The following is a 21,716-nucleotide window of genomic DNA, read 5'->3' on the forward strand; positions in this document are numbered from 1 at the left end:
CTCCCATAACTGTGGATCCCATATCTGTAATTTCAAAGACAAGTTCAAAATCAGGTCCTCAAACCACAGTAGTTAGAAAGTGGAGGGAGGGTGAGACCTGATTGACTGAAAAGGTCTGCCCACCCCTTGAAGGTATAGAATTTTTTGCTATGTGTTCTACCCCTTTCAAGAACCTTCCAAACCCCCATTTGGCTCTACATACTATCCAATTCTTGAATGAGAAGGGACAAAGGGATGTAGAATGGAAAAATGGCAGATACTGGAGCATGATAAGAGTGTTACTTGCTGCAGCCACTGGAACAAAGACAAAGATGTGGCAATGCTGAGTCCCAAATTGTTGGAGGAACCCCTTGGAGCAGGGTCTAAACAGACTAAGGCACAAGCCTAACCAGATCTACTCAGAAGTAAGTCCTATTTTGTTCAGTTGGACTTACTCTCAGGAAAGTGTGGTTAGGATTGCAGCCTTACTTACATTTGATGTGTACTGGGCTCAGACAGGGCATCAGCATCAGCTAAGCTCACCTTTGGAAAATGTCATCTTCTGTATGACTATTAATGGGAAGGATCAGGAGAAAGAAAGAAAAAATTGTTCTTTAGCCATGTCCTGGCCAAAGTTAATGCTCTACAAGCATTAACCTAGGTCAGAAGACATGTTTCTAGAGCCCCCATAAGAATGGGACAATGTTCTGCAACATAAGACCCTACTGAAATTAAAGCAGGTGATTTATTTCAGTGGGGCCGTAAGATTTCATTTTATTTAGATTTTTTTTAAAAAACTGTGTTTGTTGTCATCCCTCTCAAGTTCAGAGCTCAAGTCCTGAACTTCATCACAGTTCAGCGGTGCCTTTTATGGCCATAGATCAAGGAATCAATTCATTGGCTCCCTGAAGAGACCATACTTAGACTACAAAAAGACTGCTCTTTTGGATCACATGCATCTACAAACCCAATCAAAATGGAACAGCTTGAATGCTCATGAGGCATCCTTTCTCTAGGGACTCTCCTTCTGCTATAACATTGCCATCCATGTAAGGAGTGTTAGCATTTGTACAGTTCCATGTTGTTGTTGTTTTACTACTACTGCAAGAGTAGTGAGAACACCCACAGAGTAGGGATACCCACAGGGTATTCAAGCTGTTCCATAGAGAGTCTGCAATATGGGCACTGTCATTGTGCCTATGTATCTGAGTAGATGGATAGACGCATGTATCTTATTTGAGGAACATACCGCTAGGAACTGCTAGAAAAGGTATTACAAACACCTTATTGCCTTAAAAGGAAACTGCTTTAAAAATATTTTGAGTAATTTACATACCATTGACGAATCAATTCCCCTTTTAAGAAAAAATATAATGAGTAAAAAAAATCCTGGGCCTCCTCCCTACCCCTGCCACTGCTCCATTCCTCCTACCCCTGCTGCATTCATTCCCTTCCTGACCTCCCTCCAACCTCCTGCACTTACCTGCTTACCTGCTCCAGTGGGTCTCCATGGGTCTGCAGGTGCATGGGAGGCCACTCTGGCCTCCCCACCGGCAGGCCCGCTTCAAGCATTGACAGAAGCTGCTTTGCGACTATTGTAAGGCAGACTCTGCTGGGGCAACGCTGTAGTCATGATCTCCCAGGAAGAATTGTAGGGGAATTGGAAGGTTGGTTGGGCCCACACCATCAGCCAAAAAAAAAAAAAAAATCCTTGAGGGAACCTACAATAATAATTAAAAACTAAGGTGGCCTTATCATCCTCTGGCCACTAACTTCACTTGTGTCTCTAGCCCCTGAGCAATGTGGCAGTTTAGCTCCTAAGGTGTTTTCAATTATTATTGTAAACCTTCCTCCCCCATCTGAATCATTTTGATCAAAAGGTAGGTTATAAATCCATAAGTACATATGATGTAACCACCTTGGATACCTCCCTTGAGGGAGGGAAAAGGCAGGTTACATATTTTAAATAAATGAGATGGGATCTTCCACTCACACATTTAGGAAATTCTTGAATTAAAGATAACTAACATTAAAAATACTACACAGTTAAGAGGGGAATCTTTCTTACTTGACCAAATGTTGGTGTGAACAGTACTTTAATCATGTGATTGACCTCGCACTATGAAGGATGTATGTGCTCTTAGCAAGTGTATTTTCTGTCCCCTTCCTTCACTTCATGGTTAGTTTCCTCACTTATGTGGCTGTATTGTGAATATACATGCATTGTTATCTCTGTTCTTTATTCCTTGTCATAGTTGGAAAAAATGGGCTGTAATGGAAATCTATTTCAGTTTGCTAATTAATTAGAATCTTTTTTAACAAAAAAGAAAAAAAAGAAAAAAAATCCACAAAACTAAAAGTGAAGAAGCATTTTCAAGGAAAGGAGCTGAAAACTTTTTAATGACTTTTGTTTGCAGTGACTTTAAAGGCTAATGGGAAGGTTTTATGCCCATAATATTTTGTGCTTCCATTTGTTTTTGCAATCTAATTGCCAGCAACTGGCAGAGTTCTTATACTATAGAGACTCAGATTGTGTGTTAAATAAATGCTAGCTGCATTTATTTGGTCAGCATTGAGGTACAGGATAGTATTTCTTTAGCATTTTTCCACGTAGTTGTTTACTTGCTAAAGGTTAATATGCAGCTCTTAAAGTATGCATGACAGCACCTCCAGAATCAGGTTCTAGGACCTTGAATAATCTCTGGACAATGGACACAGCAAATTGGTCACATCTCCTATAAAGGCAACACTGGAAAGTACAAGATGACAAGGGTCAATGTTCAAACTCTTCATCTCAAAAAATGACTATGAATGAAATGCCCAAACAAACAAAAACAGTGGCACAGCCCAAGCCTATGCATGTCTACTCAGAAGTAAGCCCCATTATAGTCAATGAGGCTTACTCCCAAGCAGGACAGACCTTAGGAGCTATAGGACCCAATCAGAAATTTTTTTTTGCGGGGCCCCAGGTTTACAGCCAAGGTCTGTAGAATCTTAGAGATATAAATAAAATTTATTAGACATTATAGATATAAAGATTCTATGATAGAATGGATTCTATGGTAGAAACTCTATAGATTCTATGATAGAATGGAAAACAATTGAAATGTGCACTTAAAAAGTACATGAGTTAATGGACCAAATGGTTCTAAACACATTTTAAAATTGCATGGATGTAAGCCTATAAGTAATCAAACTAAATGTGTAGATTTAGGAGAGTATATTAGTACATAACATAAGAACATAAGAACAGCCCCACTGGATCAGGCCATAGGCCCATCTAGTCCAGCTTCCCGTATCTCACAGCGGCCCACCAAATGCCCCAAGGAGCACTCCAGATAACAAGAGACCTCATCCTGGTGCCCTCCCTTGCATCTGGCATTCTGACATAACCCATTTCTAAAATCAGGAGGTTGCGCATACACATCATGGCTTGTACCCCGTAATGGATTTTTCCTCCAGAAACTTGTCCAGTCCCCCTTTAAAGGCGTCTAGGCTAGACGCCATCACCACATCCTGTGGCAAGGAGTTCCACAGACCGACCACACGCATATTACCCTAGCTCAGGCCCCCCATTAGGCACAGGGCCCAATTGGGAGCAATCGGTCCACTTGGCATAAAGCCGACCCTGCTCCCAGGTGAGTGTGCATAGGAGTCCAGCCACAAACTCCTAATGCCTCATACATTGGTGCTGAGGAGAAGTGTAGTCAATCAGTGTTCCTTAAAGCAGATTTATATGACATGAAGAAATCTGAGATGGGGACCTTCCTTGAGTACTGGTAGGCTCCCTGACTTCAACAGCTTGCTCTGCCATCATAACTATGCCAAAAGCTTTCTCCAGTCCCCAACGAGTGGCTGGTTGTGCAGAGCTGGAGCCAGAGTGCGATGATGGGGCAAAGGTCACTGGTTATTATGTTAACATCCTTAGCCCTGCTTCATTTCTACATTTGTCTTGCTTCTTCAATGGGCACAGAGGCAAATCCGAAATGTAGTAGACAGGGATGTGGTGATGCTGATTGGTTGTCTGCTGCTTTGCTTCCTAAAATATAGAAGGTGCACTGTGAGGTTCCTTGTCCCTCACCAAGGGGCACAACTAGTTTGGGAACAAATGTCAGCAAAGCCACAGCTGCGTATGGAGAAAAATAAATCATTATGACACTTGCTCATAAGTATCTTAGAGACAGTAGCATATATGAGGGGCAGCTGACATCATGTTAGCTCATTAGCATAATGGAGGAATAGGTGAAAAGAGAGAGTGTAGCTAAAGCATAGTGCAGACGAGTTACACCATTCTTTTAACTTGAATTTATTTCTGAACAGCATGACATTCACAGGTGCCCAGTAGTGACTTCAGTGACATTCTGGGGAATGGTAAAATAAACTGCTACAAAAATTCATCTTTGCTCTCAGGGTTTATTCCTTCAGCTTTGTTTTTTTGGGAAAAAACGGAACAAAAAATCTCACCAGTCCATGGTAGATTCTTTTGTGTTCCAAGGCAAAGGAACTGAAGGCCCCTTACAACTCATTCAGGGTTGATTTAAATGTGGTGGCTGTCCTCTGCAGGCCACTAAAAAAATCCCTTCTCTGAAGTGCTCTACTCAGTGGATTAGGCACACTGTTGAACATGCACTCTGTTGAGTTCTTTTACTGGCAGGGCTCCCTTGCCTTGCATTTTTGCCCGGCTCACAGGTGTACACATTTGGTTCCTGCTGTGTATATGCAACGTTGGGCAGAAATGGCTTAACACTTGCATGGCAAATTGGAAAGCAGCCTCCTTGACTGGATGACCTCAAGGAAGTTCTACCAGGTGATTCCCCCCCCCCCCATCACTGCATTTCAATGCTAGGAAAAGCTGTATACGTTGAATTTCCATCTTGTCATGCAGTCATTAAAGATGTGGGGTTCCTGTCAAAAGACAACGTGAGAACCTTGCTTCTTCCTCATCTTCATAGCCACGGCTTCGACCTTCTTTTCAAAGCCAACTTTGAGCCAAATATCTTTATCCTGTTCCCGAACAGGAAATGGGGGGGTGGAACCGAGGGAAGTATGTGCATAGTTGCTTAGCAGCAGAAGTTGGCCTCCTTCTCAGACTGGTCTGAACAAGTCCTTTTAATGTGGCACGAGAAAAGTGAACCTAGCATGTGGTTTCATTCCAATTTGCAGTTCATCCTGAGGAGTAGGGGAAAAGAAGTCACAATTAGAAAAGAGCATGCAGACTCCCTCATGTTCAGACAAGAGATTGAGTTGCTAGGGCCAGAGCTTCACAATCAGAACATTGGGACCGGAGACATACAGAATATAAAAAAGAGCTGATATCATATTTAATTTGGTCTGTGAGCCAAACTAAATGGTTTTGCATAGGAGTGAATCAAATCTTGACTAAAGCCTCAGGACTATTCAGGGCTCAAAGGTGCTGAGTTAGGAAGGGTACAGGACAGTCCAAGGTGATCCACTGCCCAACATAAAACCCTCACCAATGCTGACCCCAACCTGCTGCTGTGTATCTCCCCAAAACACGTGGACAATGGGCCTACCTCTTCATGTCATTTATTCCTCACTTTGTCCCTTTTAACAAACCGGAAGTGCAGGACACATGGGAGCTTCCAGCAAAGTGCAAGAGTGGACAGGAAAGCAGATGATAGCCTTCTGCAATGTTCCCCTCCCCTCATGCAGGGGTGGCTGCAGAGACCGCCTCCGTTCCTTGCTCACTTACCTCACTCCTTTCTCATGTGGTCCCTTTAAATAAAAGAGGAAGTGCATGTATCAATGCCTTCTTATTCACTCTGGCTTGCTTTTAGAGAATGGGACGTGAATCCGTGTAATTCTGTCCATGCCAGGCTAGAGGGAGGTGCTGGTGGATTCAGGTGTCATTTGTCTGCCACTCTCCACTATTCAACAGTGAGTACCTTGCCCATGCGTCATTGATGTACCAGCTGTGAGAAGGGTCAAATCTTTCTTCCATGGTGCTTCTCCACCTTTCCTGAAGTTGCTACATAATTCCACAAGGAGTTATCTCTGTCCAAATTTGGATACAATGCCACCTGCAGGACTCTGGAAGCCACTTGAGACTATCTTACCTGTCCTCTCTGTGGTTGTTGCAGGACGTATTGTCCTTAGCTATTTCCTTCCTCCTTTCCTCCCATTCTCTCTTTCTTTCCAGACACCAAAGGAGAAGGATGTGCTTTGCTGAGGCTCTGTGCCTGCAGGCACATCCTTACCACACTTCCACACAAAAGAAACAGCTCTAGGATTCCCTGTTCCTACTTGCATGGTTACTTCTGTGCACCTTACAGAAGCTTCAAGGTGGGATTAGATCAGGGAGATGGGGGGGGGCGGTCAACTTCTCTCCTAGCATTACTGCTCCAACCAGTTTCAGAGCTACCTCATAGCTGTTTATGGTTATAAATGAAAAGATTGGGAGAGCCAGTCATTGGGAGTTTGGGCATCAAGTGGGCATGAATTTGGTCTGGGCATCAAGCACTCAGCTGAGGGTGCTTTGTTAACTTTCCACAGATTAAGGTGGTGTCCTAAGAGGAGTCAAGAGGGACAGAGCAGAAAGAATAACAATTATTAAGAACATACCTGTACCACTTTTCAGCAACAACAAAAATCCCAAAGTGGTTTACAAAGCAAAAGAAATGGTTTCCTGCCCTGGAAGGGTTCCCAGTTTAAAAATGATGCAGAAGAAACAAGCAATCACTAGAAAAGATGCTGTACTAGGGCGAACAGGCAATCAATCCATGTTTGACTTGTTGGCATGCTCTTCTTGCCATTTCAAGTTTAGACGTGAAGGTGGGTTCTCAGTTCATATAACAGAGAAATAAAAATGTATAGGTACTGACTTGTAGTTCACCTTTAAATAAAACTTTTTTAAACAAAAAATAATTTTCTCTCTTCCTCCTTTAGAGCAACAGAATTATTTCAAGAGCACAGTGTAAATTATGAACTATCAACAAACCTATTATGCAACATTGCAGACTAGACAGCTAATGAAACTGAAATCACTGGACCATATCATTTTTTATTTTATTTTTGCTGGAAGTTCTAATTTAATACACTTCCATATCCGCAAGAGACTTCTTAAATTTATTTGCCTTGCCAATTTTCATTACCTAATCCAAAATAACAGCCTAAAGTTGAACCTCTAAATTATTCTAATAGCATCTGAGGAAAGGTCTACATTTTCCGCAGCCTCATGATAATGTACAGATATACATCACATTAATGGGGACATGCTGTAGAATACCCCCATTAACAGGGTTTTTGTATAATTGCTATTTAGCCTAAGCTGCTATCTTCTGCCTTGCCCTAGGCATCAATCCAATTGGTTTCCACTCTTCATAAGGCAAGGGATTTAGCAAACCTGTCCTTGGGTCACTGGATTTTGACCTATCTCTTCATCTTTGCACTTTTAAATGCATCTAATTATATGCTTCCTCACACCTCTGTTGCCCTCCCTGAAGTTATCAGACCAATCTTATAGTTTCTTTTTTCCTCACAGGATAATGGCTGATGCTGTTTTCCCATTCAGAAGGTGACCACATGCAAATGTGGACAAGGAACCTGTTCCTTTAATGGATGTTAAGAAGAGGAACTGTGAAGAAAATAAGCATTTTCTCAGTACTTTTTTTCCCTTCCCCAAAAATGGAAGACATTAATGTGGTTCTCTTCAATTACAGTATCCCAAAACTATGTATGGCAGCTCATCAGGGACTCAATAAACCTCCCTCTTTTACTGTCTGCAAGACAGTAACAGCACAGTCCTAAGCTCTTCTTGAGCACAGCTACTCAGCTACTCAGGAGCCAGTATTGCAAGCACAAAGGTGTGCACCGGACTACCAATGCCTCATCCCAGTTTAGTGCCAGCCAGAGCAGGTAAGATTGTGCCAGGCTGTGAGGAGTGTGGCAGGGAGGGGGTGTTTGGGGGCAGGAGGAGGGAAGAATGCAGGATCGGGCCCAGGAGGAGGCAGGGTCATTATAATCAGCATATGGCCTAAGCCCCCTCCCAGCTTGCCCAGCATTACACTGGGCTTCATGGATTTGCACCAGCTAATAGCTGGCATGGACCCAAGAAGCCCCATGGGAACAGCTAGGGCTCTAACTCCAGGTAAGGGGAAATATATCCACCACCTAAGCTGGACTGGATGCAGTGCAGGTCATGTGGCCTGCAGTTTAGGATAAGGCTGCCTAAGGGCACAAGCCTAACCAGGTCTACTCAGAAGTAAGTCCTATTTTTTCAGTGGGGCTTACTCTCAGGAAAGTGTGGTTAGAATTGAAACCTGAATCTTTGAACTTTCTATTGAACCTCTTTTAAACAGTAATGCATGGCTGGTAAATTGGATTTTGCTTTCTAGCCACTATAGTTCATTGCAAAATTAGTCACTTTTCTGGTGAATTGTTTGCCCAGCTGTAGTTGCTTAGCATACTTCTATATTTAGGAGAAAAATTAACAAACCTCACAATCAAATATGAAAATGCGGTTACCATAAATTAAGATGGATTTTCTTTGTTGATGCTGTCATCCCAATGTTAATAGGAAACAGAAGGAGAGGAGGTAAAGAGGGCAAACTAAAGACCTGTACTAATGCATTTGCTATTTTACACAGTCATGGCATCAGTATATGAGAGTGATTAATATATTCATTAATATTATTTGTTCATGATCTGGAAAGGGTGCGAAGAGCATAATGTCAGCATTTTTAATTGGAAGGCCATTATTAAAATTTTGTCTTATGTTTTCTTATGCTCTTTCCTCAACTTGCTTCTCCAAAAGACTTTTTCAACTGCTGTTCTTTAAGAGCTCACCATAACACACAGAGAAATACAGAACTTAATATTGCAGAGCATGATTTTTTGGTGTATTTTGCGTGGCTCTGAAGTTGAAAATAAAGTGAAAGAGTTCATTTTATTTCTCAAGATTAATTAATTAAAAATCAGTGCATCCTTCCTTGAATACAGTGTTACTGCACTTTTGTCTAGTCAATATTCTTTACCATAAAATATAGTTTTCATGCTAAGCTTCCATGTACGCTTCAGCTTGGACCTTCCCTGCCTTGGTTTGAAACATAACATGTTCTTAAATCTATTCTTGAAATAGCACACCATGCCCTTAAACTGAGTCATAGGCCATGTGCATACATAGTTATTAATTTGGATTACTGTAGAGATGAGTTTGGTTTCAACTGTATTCTAAAATCAGGGAACCTATATAATACTTAGTGGTATCAATATTCTGCTTTATTATGTATAACGTTGTCACAATTGATAGTCACAGAATCTCTAACAAGTTGAAACCCAAGTTAAGCCTAGGAGTAATTTTCTATCAGAACTTTATGTGAAATCCTTATTTTTTGTTTTCCAGTAAAGATTTGGCTTTATTCAGTCCCCAATACTGCTGGTTAAAGAATTACAGTGCCATACTACGCATTATCCTGAACTCATGTTACCATCTTGTTCCTCTATTGCAGTGCTTCTCACACATTTAGCACCCGGACCCTCTTTTTAGAATGAGAATCTGTCAGAAACCACTGGAAGTGATGTCATGACTAGAAGTGACATCGTCAAACAGGAAAATTTGGAACAAACCTAGACTGCAATCCTACCCACACTTACCCAAGAGTAAGTCCCATTTAGTATCATTGCTAAAAGATTATACATAATAGCCTGTTAAAAGTACAGGTCTGTAACATTTCCCCAAATGCAGTCACATACCATGGGAGCATCAAGTACAATATATTAAAAATAAAATATTGAAATGAATGGGGACCCACCTGAAATTGGCTCATGACCCACCTGGTGGGTCCCGACCCACAGTTTGAGAAACACTGCTCTATCGCAAAGTGCCATTTGGAAGAACTTATCAATAACTATTACTAAGGCTATTGATGCTACTGAACTGCACATGAGTAAGAATGAAGCGGTTTCTTGTTCTGCTTTTATTTGGTTTTTAAGGTCCAAATCTTAACCAACTTTGCAGCACTGGCACAGCTGTGCCAATGGGACGTGTGTTGCATCCTGCAGTTGGGTGGCACTCACAGAGACCTCCTGAAAGTAAGGGAATGTTTGTTCCCTTACTTCAGAGCTGCATTGCCCTTAGATTGGTGCTGGAAAGTGGGTTAGGATTGTGCCCTAAGTTTCTTAGTGTACTGCTATTCTTTCTGTACTGTAGTAAACTTTTTATAATTTTGTACTTATTTGTAAAACATTACCTAAATTGCTTTGAGGGACCAGGCCTGAATAGCAGTATGAAATGTAGTCATAGTTGTGACTTTTCTAATACAAGTTTATTCATAAAATTATACTGATACGAACACCGCAATGAAAGTTTGAAGCTTTTCTGGACCAAGAAACAAAGCTAATAGGTTAAGCCTTGGTGCTCAATCACCATACCTTCTTAGAGCTGTGCCTTTAAGTTGCTCGCTTGCCCACTGTACATTCTTTGCATGCTGGATAATAGTGATTGTAGAGTACTGAATATGGTTTCTATATTAGGGTAGTGACAAACACCTAGTTTGGATGCACAATGCAGAAACACAATGCAGAAAGATTTAAATTGGTGGAGCAGTCTAGTCTTTAAAATACTTCAATGTGAAACAGTGGAGCTCTCCTAGAAATTAAATTGTTCCAATAATTTTATACTGCTCTCTGTTGAAAGCTCAGTGCTCTGATAATTTCCAGCCTTGAGTATCTCTGAAAAAAGATACTGCCTTTAGAATGGCAGTAATTTGTTCTGCTTTGCACAAATCCACTTTTGGATTTACATTCTTAAAAGTGCTCAGATAAGCATACAAAGGCAAAAGCGATTTGCAGTCATTCAAACTTTAAAATATATATTTTTTAAAAAAATCAAACAAAAGGAAACGCGGAATATGGCCAAAGGGAGGAGATTAAAGGGCAGGACACTGAGCTGTGTGAAATTTCCTCCATGAATTTTGAAACTGTTAGAGGTCAGAAGCCCAGTGAAAGAGAGAAAATGAAAATCCATAAAGCCTCAGTACACGAGGCTACACGAGGACGTGTGAAAGAAAAGGGCTGAAAATGAATATTGGGGTCAACCTGTACGGAAAAGATATTTCAAACATACTTGGAGGCTGACTATAGGGACACTCTGGGAGTTAACTGCTGTGTACCCCGTGTAGAAGATGATACCAAACTGAGACATTCACAACAATCTCCATTCTGTATCTGCTCTGCTCCTAAACCAGTTGTGATTTTGCTCAAAGCATCTAGGAAGTATAGTTCCAGTAAGAATTATTTATTTAAGGAATTTATATTCTGCCTTTCGGCCCTGCTTAGGAACAGTCAAGGCGGCTTACAAAATAATTCAATACAACAGATAAAACAATGCTAAAACATTAATAAAAAAACAATTAAAACCATAAAAACAGTAAAACACAGCTCGATCAGTTAAAAAGATGTTTCATAAAATGCGCCCAGCCCCCTGATGTCAACATTTCAAAGCTTCCCTAAATAAAAAAAGTCTTGAGACCCCACCGAAAGAACTCCAAAGGGGGAGCTGTTCTCAATTCCAGGGGGAGGGAATTCAGTAGACAGGGTGCCACCACTGAGAAGGTCCTGTTTCTTGCCACCATCCCCCTCACCTCTACTGGTAGTGGCACAGTTACAAGGACCCCCTTCTGATGATTTGAGAGGATGGGTAAGATTATGTGGAAGGAGACAGTCCCTCAAATACCATGGACCCGAGCTGTAAAGGGCTTTAAAAGTCAAAACTAGCACTTTGAATTCAGCCCAGAAACAAACCAGCAGCCAGTGTAGTCGCTGAAGCAGCTGCCCAACTGAGTTGAACCGGTGAGCCCCAACAACCTCACGGGCAGTCATGTTCTGCACTAGTTGTGCCTTTAGCTTGCCGGAGGAGGATCCTATGCCAGAGTGGATCGTTATGATTGGCTTGCAAGAGCCACGGATGCCATATGGGTGTCTCTAGCCCCCAGGACAAGGACAAGGGCCAGTTACTTGGGTGAGGGAGTTCCGCCTGTTTCAACAAACTGGTGCCCTGCCAGAAATCTGACCTACCCCCCCCCCACCTGGTGTGCTTTCTTTTGCACCTCAGTGACTCAAATTATCCTGTTTGATATCTCTCAACTTACCTAGCTTTTTGCTCCAAGGTGGATTTCCGCGTCCACAAAATGATGGAGGGTTTTCATCAGGCTTCTCAAGCTTGCCGGATTCCTGGCAGCCCATTTCTCCAGTCATTTTATATGGCCCGTGTAGCTCATTTGGAACTCTTTGGACCTCAACCTTTGAGGCTCAGCTATTCAGGGCCATATTCCTGGTCATGTTCTTTGGTACCTTTTGCCTCAGTGAGGTCCTCAGTCTGCTAAGACCGATGTCACTGGCAGAGCTTTGCAAGTGTATGACCTGGGGATGATGCTGGATGCAGTCGTACTGCTGCTGTGCTGTTTTGACCAGAGGGCCAAAGGACAGGGAGTGCGCCTGGACCATGTTGCAGGGCTTGCCTTGTGCCCAGTGTTGGCTCTGGAGGTGTATCTCCAGATGAGGCTGCAGGTACCTAGCCCACTTTTCTGTCCTGAGGATGGCTCACTGGTGACACTGTACAAGTGCAGGTTTCTTTTCCAATGTGGCCTGGGGTCATTGGGTCTTTCTCCCAGTGACTATGGGCTGCATTCATTCAGAATCAGGGCGACGGCAGTGGCTTTAGGTCTGCTGCCTACCATTTTTACCAGTGTTGGGTACCCCATATTTTGCCATGCCTGCAGCCTGGTCTGGTGTTCAGGGCCTTGTGTGATAGTTCCTAGCTGTGTTCTTGCCTGGTGTAATGGGAAATTTGTGTTTGTACTCCTAAAGATATAGGAATGAGGTATAGGGTTGGTAAGCAAGATCGTGTAGAAGGGGTTAAGGAAGATTGAAGAGCAGTAAGTTTCTAGAATCAGTGCCTTTTGTAGGGAAGGTAATTGTTCTCAGCTGGAGTACTGAGTCATGGGTTAAGATAGGCTTTTCAGGAGAAAGAGAAGAGGTATAAAAGGAAGGGCCTGGGAGTAGTGTTTGCTTGTTCTTCTGTTTGTCCCTTGGGTTGCTTTCTACTCTTTTGTAGCACTCTGCTAAGAGGGTTGGTTTTAGAGATGTTTCTTTTTCTTTTTACAGGTTCTGTGTCTATTTTTATATTTAGTTACTGAGAACCTTTAGTTCTCTCTTATGTAGTTTGTGGAATAAATGTCTTTTTTTATCAATTTTGTGTGGAATGTATTGCCTGGGATTTTCAGATATATGCTCAGCCTATATTTAGTGGCCTTGACTACTCTCAGTCATAAGAGTCCTAAGGTATGGCTACCTTTACAGTACTGTTACAAGTTATAGGTTGGGTTATTCACATTCCTTTTTGTGTTTCAAGTCTCTGCTGGTTGGTTCCCCATTGGTGTCCTTATCATTGGACACTCTTGTATTTTGGGTGAGGAAGAGGGCAGGTGCTTCGGACTTCAGCACCCAGCTCAGCTTAGGTGACACGGCAAGGGAGTGGTGGGCTGCCAAGAGAAGTATACTTTGGGGCCAGTTGCTCCCTTTGCAGCCTGAGTTTTTAGACACCAGGTTGTCCCCTCAGGTACTGTTAATATACGTACTTGGGTGATAACGACCTGTGCCAGAGGACCTCGTTGTCCTTGAGGCTACAGGTTCACAGGGATCTTGCTCTGATTCAGAGCTGGCTAATGGGGATTAGGATCCTCTGGTTGGACATGCTTCCAAAGAGGGTCTGGCATGGAGCTGTCAATCCCTTTGCTGTCAACACCCTTGGACATCTCCAGGCCCAAGATCAAAGCATACCTGAGGTGGGTTGTGTCTCGGCAAGATGGGACCTTTCTCTCCCACTCCGGGATCATGTTCTCCTCACTGTCCTTGTTCAGAGGTGATGGAGTACATTTGTCTCCGGCTGGGGCAATTTTTTTTCTTTTGGATGTGGAGCAGGGCCTGCAGAGCCTTTTGGGGTTCTCATGGGATGATGGAGGTTAAGTGCTAGGCTAACCCCACCACCACCACCACGAGCCAGGTGACATGCTGGCAGGGTAGTCAGGAGGTTGGACCAGTGTATATCCTGAGGCAAGCAAGGCAAGGCCAGAATTGCTCTGACAACACTTTTCCAGTTTGGTGAAGCTGGCTGGCGAGACCCTTGGCTGGTTCAAGCAAAGGCTTACACAAGGCATTTTCCTGTCTGTGCTGGCTGACTTGACCCTTTGGGGTTGTCTGGGAAAGGCTAACTCAGTCCTTGATTGAGTGATGCCTTGAGCCAGGATATGATGCCCAATGGGGGTCTGGGGGTTGATGACCCATGCCATTTCCTCCCAGGCAATTAGATGCCAGCTTGCTATGGGTTTAGATAGGTTTTTCTCTGCTGCATGTTTGTTGTTTATCTGTAAGTTTTAAATCATTACAAGACTGTTTCTCGTGTGCTTCTTTGGGGTGCCAGTGGAACTGTTTTTAGAACCATGAGTACACATTGTGATTTACAGAATGACATTTAAAAAAACACACACACATACAGGTTGCTAATACAAGGGTCTTACTGTCTAAACTCAACAGTGTTGAGTTTAGTGAAGAGTTTAGGGGAGAAAGTGAAGAGGAAGGAATCAAAGAAAAAGAGAGAATGAATTTCTGCAAGTGCAGTTACATGAACTTAGATCTCATGTCATAGTTAAGTCAAAGTCTTCACGAGAAAAGTAGATTTTGATGACAGATTTAAGGGAAGAGGGAGAAGTGACATTTTGGCAATAAAATTGGTTATCAATAAACTATTAATAATATACCGCTTTTCAACAACAAGTAGTTCATGAAGTGGTTTGCATAGCAAATACATCCATCAATGGTTCACTATCCCCAAAGGGCTCACAGTTGAAAAAGATGTGCGAAAGAACCACCAGCACCAACTACTTGAAAAAAGGCTAGGGTGCAGAGGGACAGTGGCTTTCCCCCTGCTGTGTTTAAAAGAACCATCACTTAAAAGGTGCCTCTCTGCCTTTAATTTCAGGCTATGGAGAGCATTTTCAAAAATACTGGTCTTTGATCCTTATAGGCGAGCTATGCAAATGGACAGATCCAAGATATATATATTGAAGACTTCAGTCCTAGTGTTTCAAGGCTGAGACCTCTTTTCATTAGGCTTCATTACTGGGAATAAGATTTTGAATATAGCAGCTCAGTCTGCTCTGTATGACCTCAAGATTCCTCAGCTGAACCAATTCTTCAATAACCTTTCAGTTGTCTTTACTGTGTCTTAGTTCTTGGATCCCTGTCCCTTTTGATGTATATGACAATTCTTAAGTTGTGACTGTATATATTACCATATCAAGCATGAAGGTCAAGGCTTTATCTGTTTCAGCAAGGTATGGCTTGATCAGGTGAAGCATCTGGGGGAACTCTATTCCCTATAAAATAAACGCTTTCTTCTATCTTTTACTGAAATATACTTTGCTCTGCATACCTATTCTGGTTTCCGCCTTCCATTTATATGCTTGATGATACTTTCCTTTGGGTCAGTCTAAAGGGTCATCATGCCTGGGTCTTGGTTAACCCGTCAATTGTTTCAGACTAGAGGTGTCTGAAGGAGTCTGTCTTGCAAATGATGTCATTTGCAAGTCTCATTATATCAGAGTTATTGCTTTCCTATTCTAGACATGGTATAAATTATTGAAAGATTAAATCCTGTGTGTCAACCACATGCTTTCATAAATAGCTCAAGACAACAAACTGCCTGTTTGATAGCTTTATGGAAAATTAGCTGTATGTGTGGAATAAGAGGCCTTGCCTCCGGCATTTACCACACCCTAAAATAATATATGGCTCTTTCCTTTAGGAATTCTATTCATTAAATATAAAAGAATGATGTCTTACAAAGACAGTATGTTTTTATCAAAGAGGACATTTGGATGAAGGTATGAACAGAAGCTGTCAGACATTTTTCGTGCCTACTCTGGCTGCTAGCATCTCTTCAAGATCCCAGGTGGGTATCTTTCCCATCCTAGATGGGATTCATTTTTAATTGGAGAGGGGATGCTCCTTAATTCCCCCCCCCCAACACACATACACACACACCAGAAATACGAGAAGAAACCCTGGATGGTGACTGGGGTGAACATACGTTTGGAGCAGAAACAGTACTCCCAACATTGCAGTGGATTCTGGCCTGTTCAAAGATGACATTAATATTTGGGTCAGTGATTGACTGTGTCATTAGAATGATGAAAGAGGTCATTAGAGCTGGGCTTGAGGGTGATAACAAAATAAAAACACATCACACCGCTTTCTTCAGTTCTCACTTTCCATGAAATCTGTGAAAAAATAAAACCGTTTTCACTCACTACTAGAAATGAACCAAGAATACCTTTATGTGGGAGCCAGGGCTTTGATGTCAGAGGCTTCCTATCTTAGAAGTATAGTACTGTACAGTGTTCCCTGCCCTTTGCAGGCTGCATGCTTGTCTCACAGCCCAATCCTAGCCACACTTTCCTGGGAGTAAGCCCCATTGACTCTGCTTACTTCTGAGTAGACATGCATAGGATTGGACTGTCAGTCTATCTACCACAGGTCTCGGGGAGGCCAACCAAGGCAGTCATACAGTGTCTTGCCAAAGGGCTCCTGCTTCAATGCTGTTCCTCCTCCAGCTCCCTGGATTCAGAAAGAAAGAAACAAAGAGGAAGTGTGGAGAGCAACACCTCAGACACTCTAGCCCACTATGCACTTCTTCTCCACATTTCCTCTTCTGCTGTTTTTGATTCTAAGGAGCAGGTGGAGGCAGAGGAAGGTGGCTGATAAGCCTTGGTCACTGCGAGAGGTCATGGGCAGCCTTGTGCTCTCTCTCACCATCAAGCTACAGGAGCCCACAAGTTCCAAGCCTGATGAAGATCCCAGAAGAGGCCTGAAAAGGGAGAAGGGATCCCTCACAGAAGAACAGGGATGTTGAGCATTTGGAGGGGGGGGGGGAAGGCTCCTGCAGTGGCGTAGCTAAGGGGGTGCAGGGGGTAGCAGTTGCACTGGGCATCAAGCTTTAGGGAGGCAACAAGCTAAGCTTGACACTCATGACCAAACTTGTGAAAATATTGGTATGTATGAATAATAGGCCCTCAGTTTGGCTGTACTTGTCGTAAGAGGCGACTAAACAGCCACCGGGTAGATGGGACTCGTCAGCCTAGGAAGGCAGCTCATCTAAGAGAAGGAAACTCTGACCTCAAACCTCCACTGCCTTGTGGCTACATCCAGTTCTGGAAAAGGCTTCAGGAGTCAACCTCGAGGCAAAATCAGGAGCTGGAGTCCCTTAGGCAGTTCATGGCTGAACACAGTCATGTTCTGGCAACTCCTGCGACGCCGCTGGAACCAACCGTATTGGCTTCTGCCTTTCCATTGGACCATTCCAGCGACGTGGAGAGGGGGGATTTGCTGCATGGGTAACAGCCTATCCTCCATACCTTCTTTACCCAGGCTTCGCGCACTGGAGAGGACACTCCAACTTCGCCATACGGCGTCGGCACAACACGGGAAGCAGCAGTTTACCGGTTATAAGTCTTTGCTCGATTGGCGTAGAGCATGACGCCAGGGGCTGCTTCCGACGGTGGGAGAGATCATTGCATCTCATTGGGCAGCTACCGCCCGCCTTAAGCTGGGCAGTCCCCAGCCAGTAAGGTGTTGCCTCGCCACGGTCCATTAACCTCATGGGGTGCGTGGAGTTTAGGGTGAAAACCGACAAGCGGATCGACAACTCTGCACCATGCAACAGAAAACAGAAAACTACTGCCCTAAAGCTGGGCACCTGGAACGTTAGGACAATGACACCTGGCTTATCTGATGACCTGCAAGAAATAGACGACACACGCAAAACAGCTGTCATCGACATGGAGCTGAGCAGACTGCAGATGGACATCGTCGCCCTTCAAGAGACTAGGCTGCCAGATTCCGGATCTGTCAAGGAGAGAAATTTCTCATTTTTCTGGCAGGGAAAACCACCAAACGAAACCAGGGAACATGGCGTTGGCTTTGTGGTCAGAAATACCCTGCTGAAATCCATCATCCCACCTACTGTGGGAAGTGAAAGAATTTTGTCCCTGCAGCTCCAGTCATCAGCAGGACCTATCACTCTCATCAGTGCTTATGCACCGACTCTGTTGTCTCCAGCAGAAGCCAAAGACAAATTCTATGATGACCTGGCCACCACTGTCAAGAAAATCCCTGTAAAAGAGCCATTGTTCATCCTCGGCGATTTCAATGCTAGAGTTGGTGCTGATAACAGTTCATGGCCCACTTGCTTAGGTCAGTTTGGCACTGGGAGGATGAACGAAAATGGCCAATGCCTGCTAGAGTTTTGCTGTCATCACGGTCTCTGTGTCAGCAACACATTCTTCAACACAAAGCCCCAACATAGAGTCTCTTGGAGACATCCAAGATCAAAGCACTGGCACCAGCTCGACCTGATCCTCACCAGACGCTCCAGCCTTCCCAGCATCAAGATCACACGCAGTTATCATAGTGCTGCCTGCGACACTGACCACTCCCTGGTGTGCAGCAGAGTGAAACTGCAAACAAAGCGACTGTATCACACGAAAAAGGAAGGAAGACCTCGCATTGATACCAGCAAGACCCGGGATCAGAGAAAAGTGGAGGAATTTGCACAAGCGCTTGAGGAATCTCTTCCAGGCCCGGCCGACGCAAATGCATCCAACAGATGGGAACATTTCAAGAATACCGTTTACAACACCGCCTTGTCCATATTTGGCAAGAAGACCAACAAGGCGGCAGACTGGTTTGAAGCCCACTCTGAGGAGTTGACACCAGTCATTGAGGAAAAGAGGAGAGCTCAAGCAGCATACAAGGCCTGTCCCAGTGAGCGCAACCTGCAGGTCCTCCGAACTGCTCGCAGCAAAGTCCAACAGACTGCCAGGAGATGTGCTAACGACTACTGGCTCCAGCTCTGTTCCGAGATACAGATAGCAGCTGACACGGGCAACATCAAGGGGATGTATGATGGTATCAAGCAGGCCCTAGGTCCAACACAGAGGAAAATTGCCCCTCTGAAGTCTGCCACAGGCGAGGTCATCCAGGATCGGGCGCAGCAGATGGAACGCTGGGTGCAGCACTACTCTGAGCTATATTCCAGAGAAAATGTAGTCACCGAAGAAGCACTGAACAACATTGAGTGCCTGCCTGTGCTGGAAGAGCTTGACAGTGAACCAACCCTAGAAGAACTTCACGTGGCCCTGGACTCCCTTGCCTTTGGCAAGGCACCTGGAAAAGACAGCATCCCTGCTGAAGTCCTAAAATGCTGCAAAGAGATCATCGTCACTGAGCTGCATGAAATCCTCTGTCTCTGCTGGAGAGAAGGTGGAGTACCTCAAGACATGAGGGATGCAAACATCATCACGCTGTACAAGAACAAAGGTGACAGGGGTGACTGCAACAACTACCGCGGCATCTCTCTCCTTAGCGTTGTAGGAAAGCTGTTTGCCCGAGTTGTACTAAAGAGGCTCCAGGTACTTGCAGAGAGCGTCTATCCAGAATCGCAGTGTGGATTCCGAGCCAACAGGTCCACCACTGATATGGTATTCTCCCTTAGACAACTGCAGGAGAAATGCAGGGAACAACGACAGCCACTCTTTATAGCCTTCATAGATCTCACAAAGGCTTTCGACCTGGTCAGCAGAGACGGCCTCTTCAAGATTCTCCCCAAGATTGGATGTCCACCCAGGCTCCTCAGCATCATCAGATCTTTCCACAAGGACATGAAGGGCACTGTTGTCTTCGATGGCTCCACATCAGACCCTTTTGACATCCGAAGCGGAGTGAAGCAGGGCTGTGTTCTTGCACCAACCTTGTTTGGGATTTTCTTCGCTGTCCTGCTGAAGCAGGCCTTTGGAACTGCAACAGAAGGCATCTATCTCCGGACCAGATCAGACGGAAAGCTCTTCAACCTCTCCAGACTGAGAGCAAAATCCAAAGTCCAGCTGAAATGTCTGCGTGACTTCCTCTTTGCCGACGATGCAGCTGTCACTACCCACTCTGCCAAAGATCTCCAGCAGCTCATGGATCGTTTTAGCAAGGCCTGCCAAGATTTTGGACTGACAATCAGCCTGAAGAAAACACAGGTCATGGTTCAGGATGTGGACTCACCTCCCTGCATTACAATCTCTGAGCATGAACTGGAGGTTGTCCATGACTTTGTGTACCTTGGCTCAACGATCTCCGACACACATTCTCTCGATACCGAGCTAAACAAGCGCATCGGTAAAGCAGCTACCACGTTTTCCAGACTCACAAAGAGAGTCTGGTCCAACAAGAAGCTGACGGAACATACCAAGATCCAGGTCTACAGAGCTTGCGTCCTGAGTACACTTCTGTACTGCAGCGAGTCATGGACTCTTCGCTCACAACAGGAGAGGAAACTGAGCGCTTTCCACATGCGCTGCCTCCGACGCATCCTCGGCATCACCTGGCAGGACAAAGTTCCAAACAACACAGTCCTGGAACGTGCTGGAATCCCTAGCATGTATTCACTGCTGAAACAGAGACGCCTGCGTTGGCTTGGTCATGTCGTGAGAATGGATGATGGCCGGATCCCAAAGGATCTCCTCTATGGAGAACTCGTGCAAGGAAAGCGCCCTACAGGTAGACCACAGCTGCGATACAAGGACATCTGCAAGAGGGATCTGAAGGCCTTAGGGATGGACCTCAACAAGTGGGAAACCCTGGCCTCTGAGCGGCCCGCTTGGAGGCAGGCTGTGCAGCATGGCCTTTCCCAGTTTGAAGAGACACTTTGCCAACAGTCTGAGGCTAAGAGGCAAAGAAGGAAGGCCCATAGCCAGGGAGACAGACCAGGGACAGACTGCACTTGCTCCCGGTGTGGAAGGGATTGTCACTCCCGGATCTAGACGCTGTGCCAGAACCACCTTTCAGAGCGTGATACCATAGTCTTTCGAGACTGAATGTTGCCAATACTGATTGACTGTGTGCTGGCCATGGCTAAATCTCAGAGCATGGAGGCTAGCCTTCTAGAGCAGCTCTAGGATGTCCCCAGGACATATTGGTGCTACCTCATAAACTCTGACTCTCTTCTGAAGCCCATGAATAGTGTTTTAGTTGGCCATACGAGAGCCTTGGAGTTTGTGGGTCAGTCTCTAGTTTGACTTGGGAATCCATCCTGGTTGCAGCCTACTTTAATTAATGGAATGGATCTATTTCATTGTCTGCCAATATTTTTCTGGAGAGGATTCGCTTGGTTGCAGTCAGCTCCACTGCAGATGCCAGCTATTCGCCTGGTACCTTCTGAAGCATGCCACCACATTTATTATATTTATTCCAGAATGTATATGCAATTTGGGGATCAGTCAAGGCCCTCTCAGTTTAAAAACAGCATTTCCATTTCTAGTCATCACATATATAATTTCTTTTCCATCACACACCAACATTTCCATTCCCCTGGAGCACAGTGGGAGTACAGAACTAGACTAAAATGGGAGACAAGGACTACAATCCTCAACATAGCTTACTAATGAGTGAGCTCCATTGGACACACTACAACTTACTTTTGGGTAAATATGCATAGATTTGCACATATGTCCTCTGCTCAGTGCATCAGGATCAGCAGTATAGAAAGTTGACTATGAAAGGCCATGCAGCTCTGGGTAATATATTATATTGCCCTGCCTTGTGCAGACAGGTGGAGCCTTCCATTTCATTGGCTGAGTCAGGCTGGGGAGGTGGGATGAGCATGCTAGTCAGGTGCACAA

The sequence above is a fragment of the Tiliqua scincoides genome, chromosome 3, assembly GCF_035046505.1.
Source record: "Tiliqua scincoides isolate rTilSci1 chromosome 3, rTilSci1.hap2, whole genome shotgun sequence".
NCBI lineage: Eukaryota > Metazoa > Chordata > Lepidosauria > Squamata > Scincidae > Tiliqua > Tiliqua scincoides.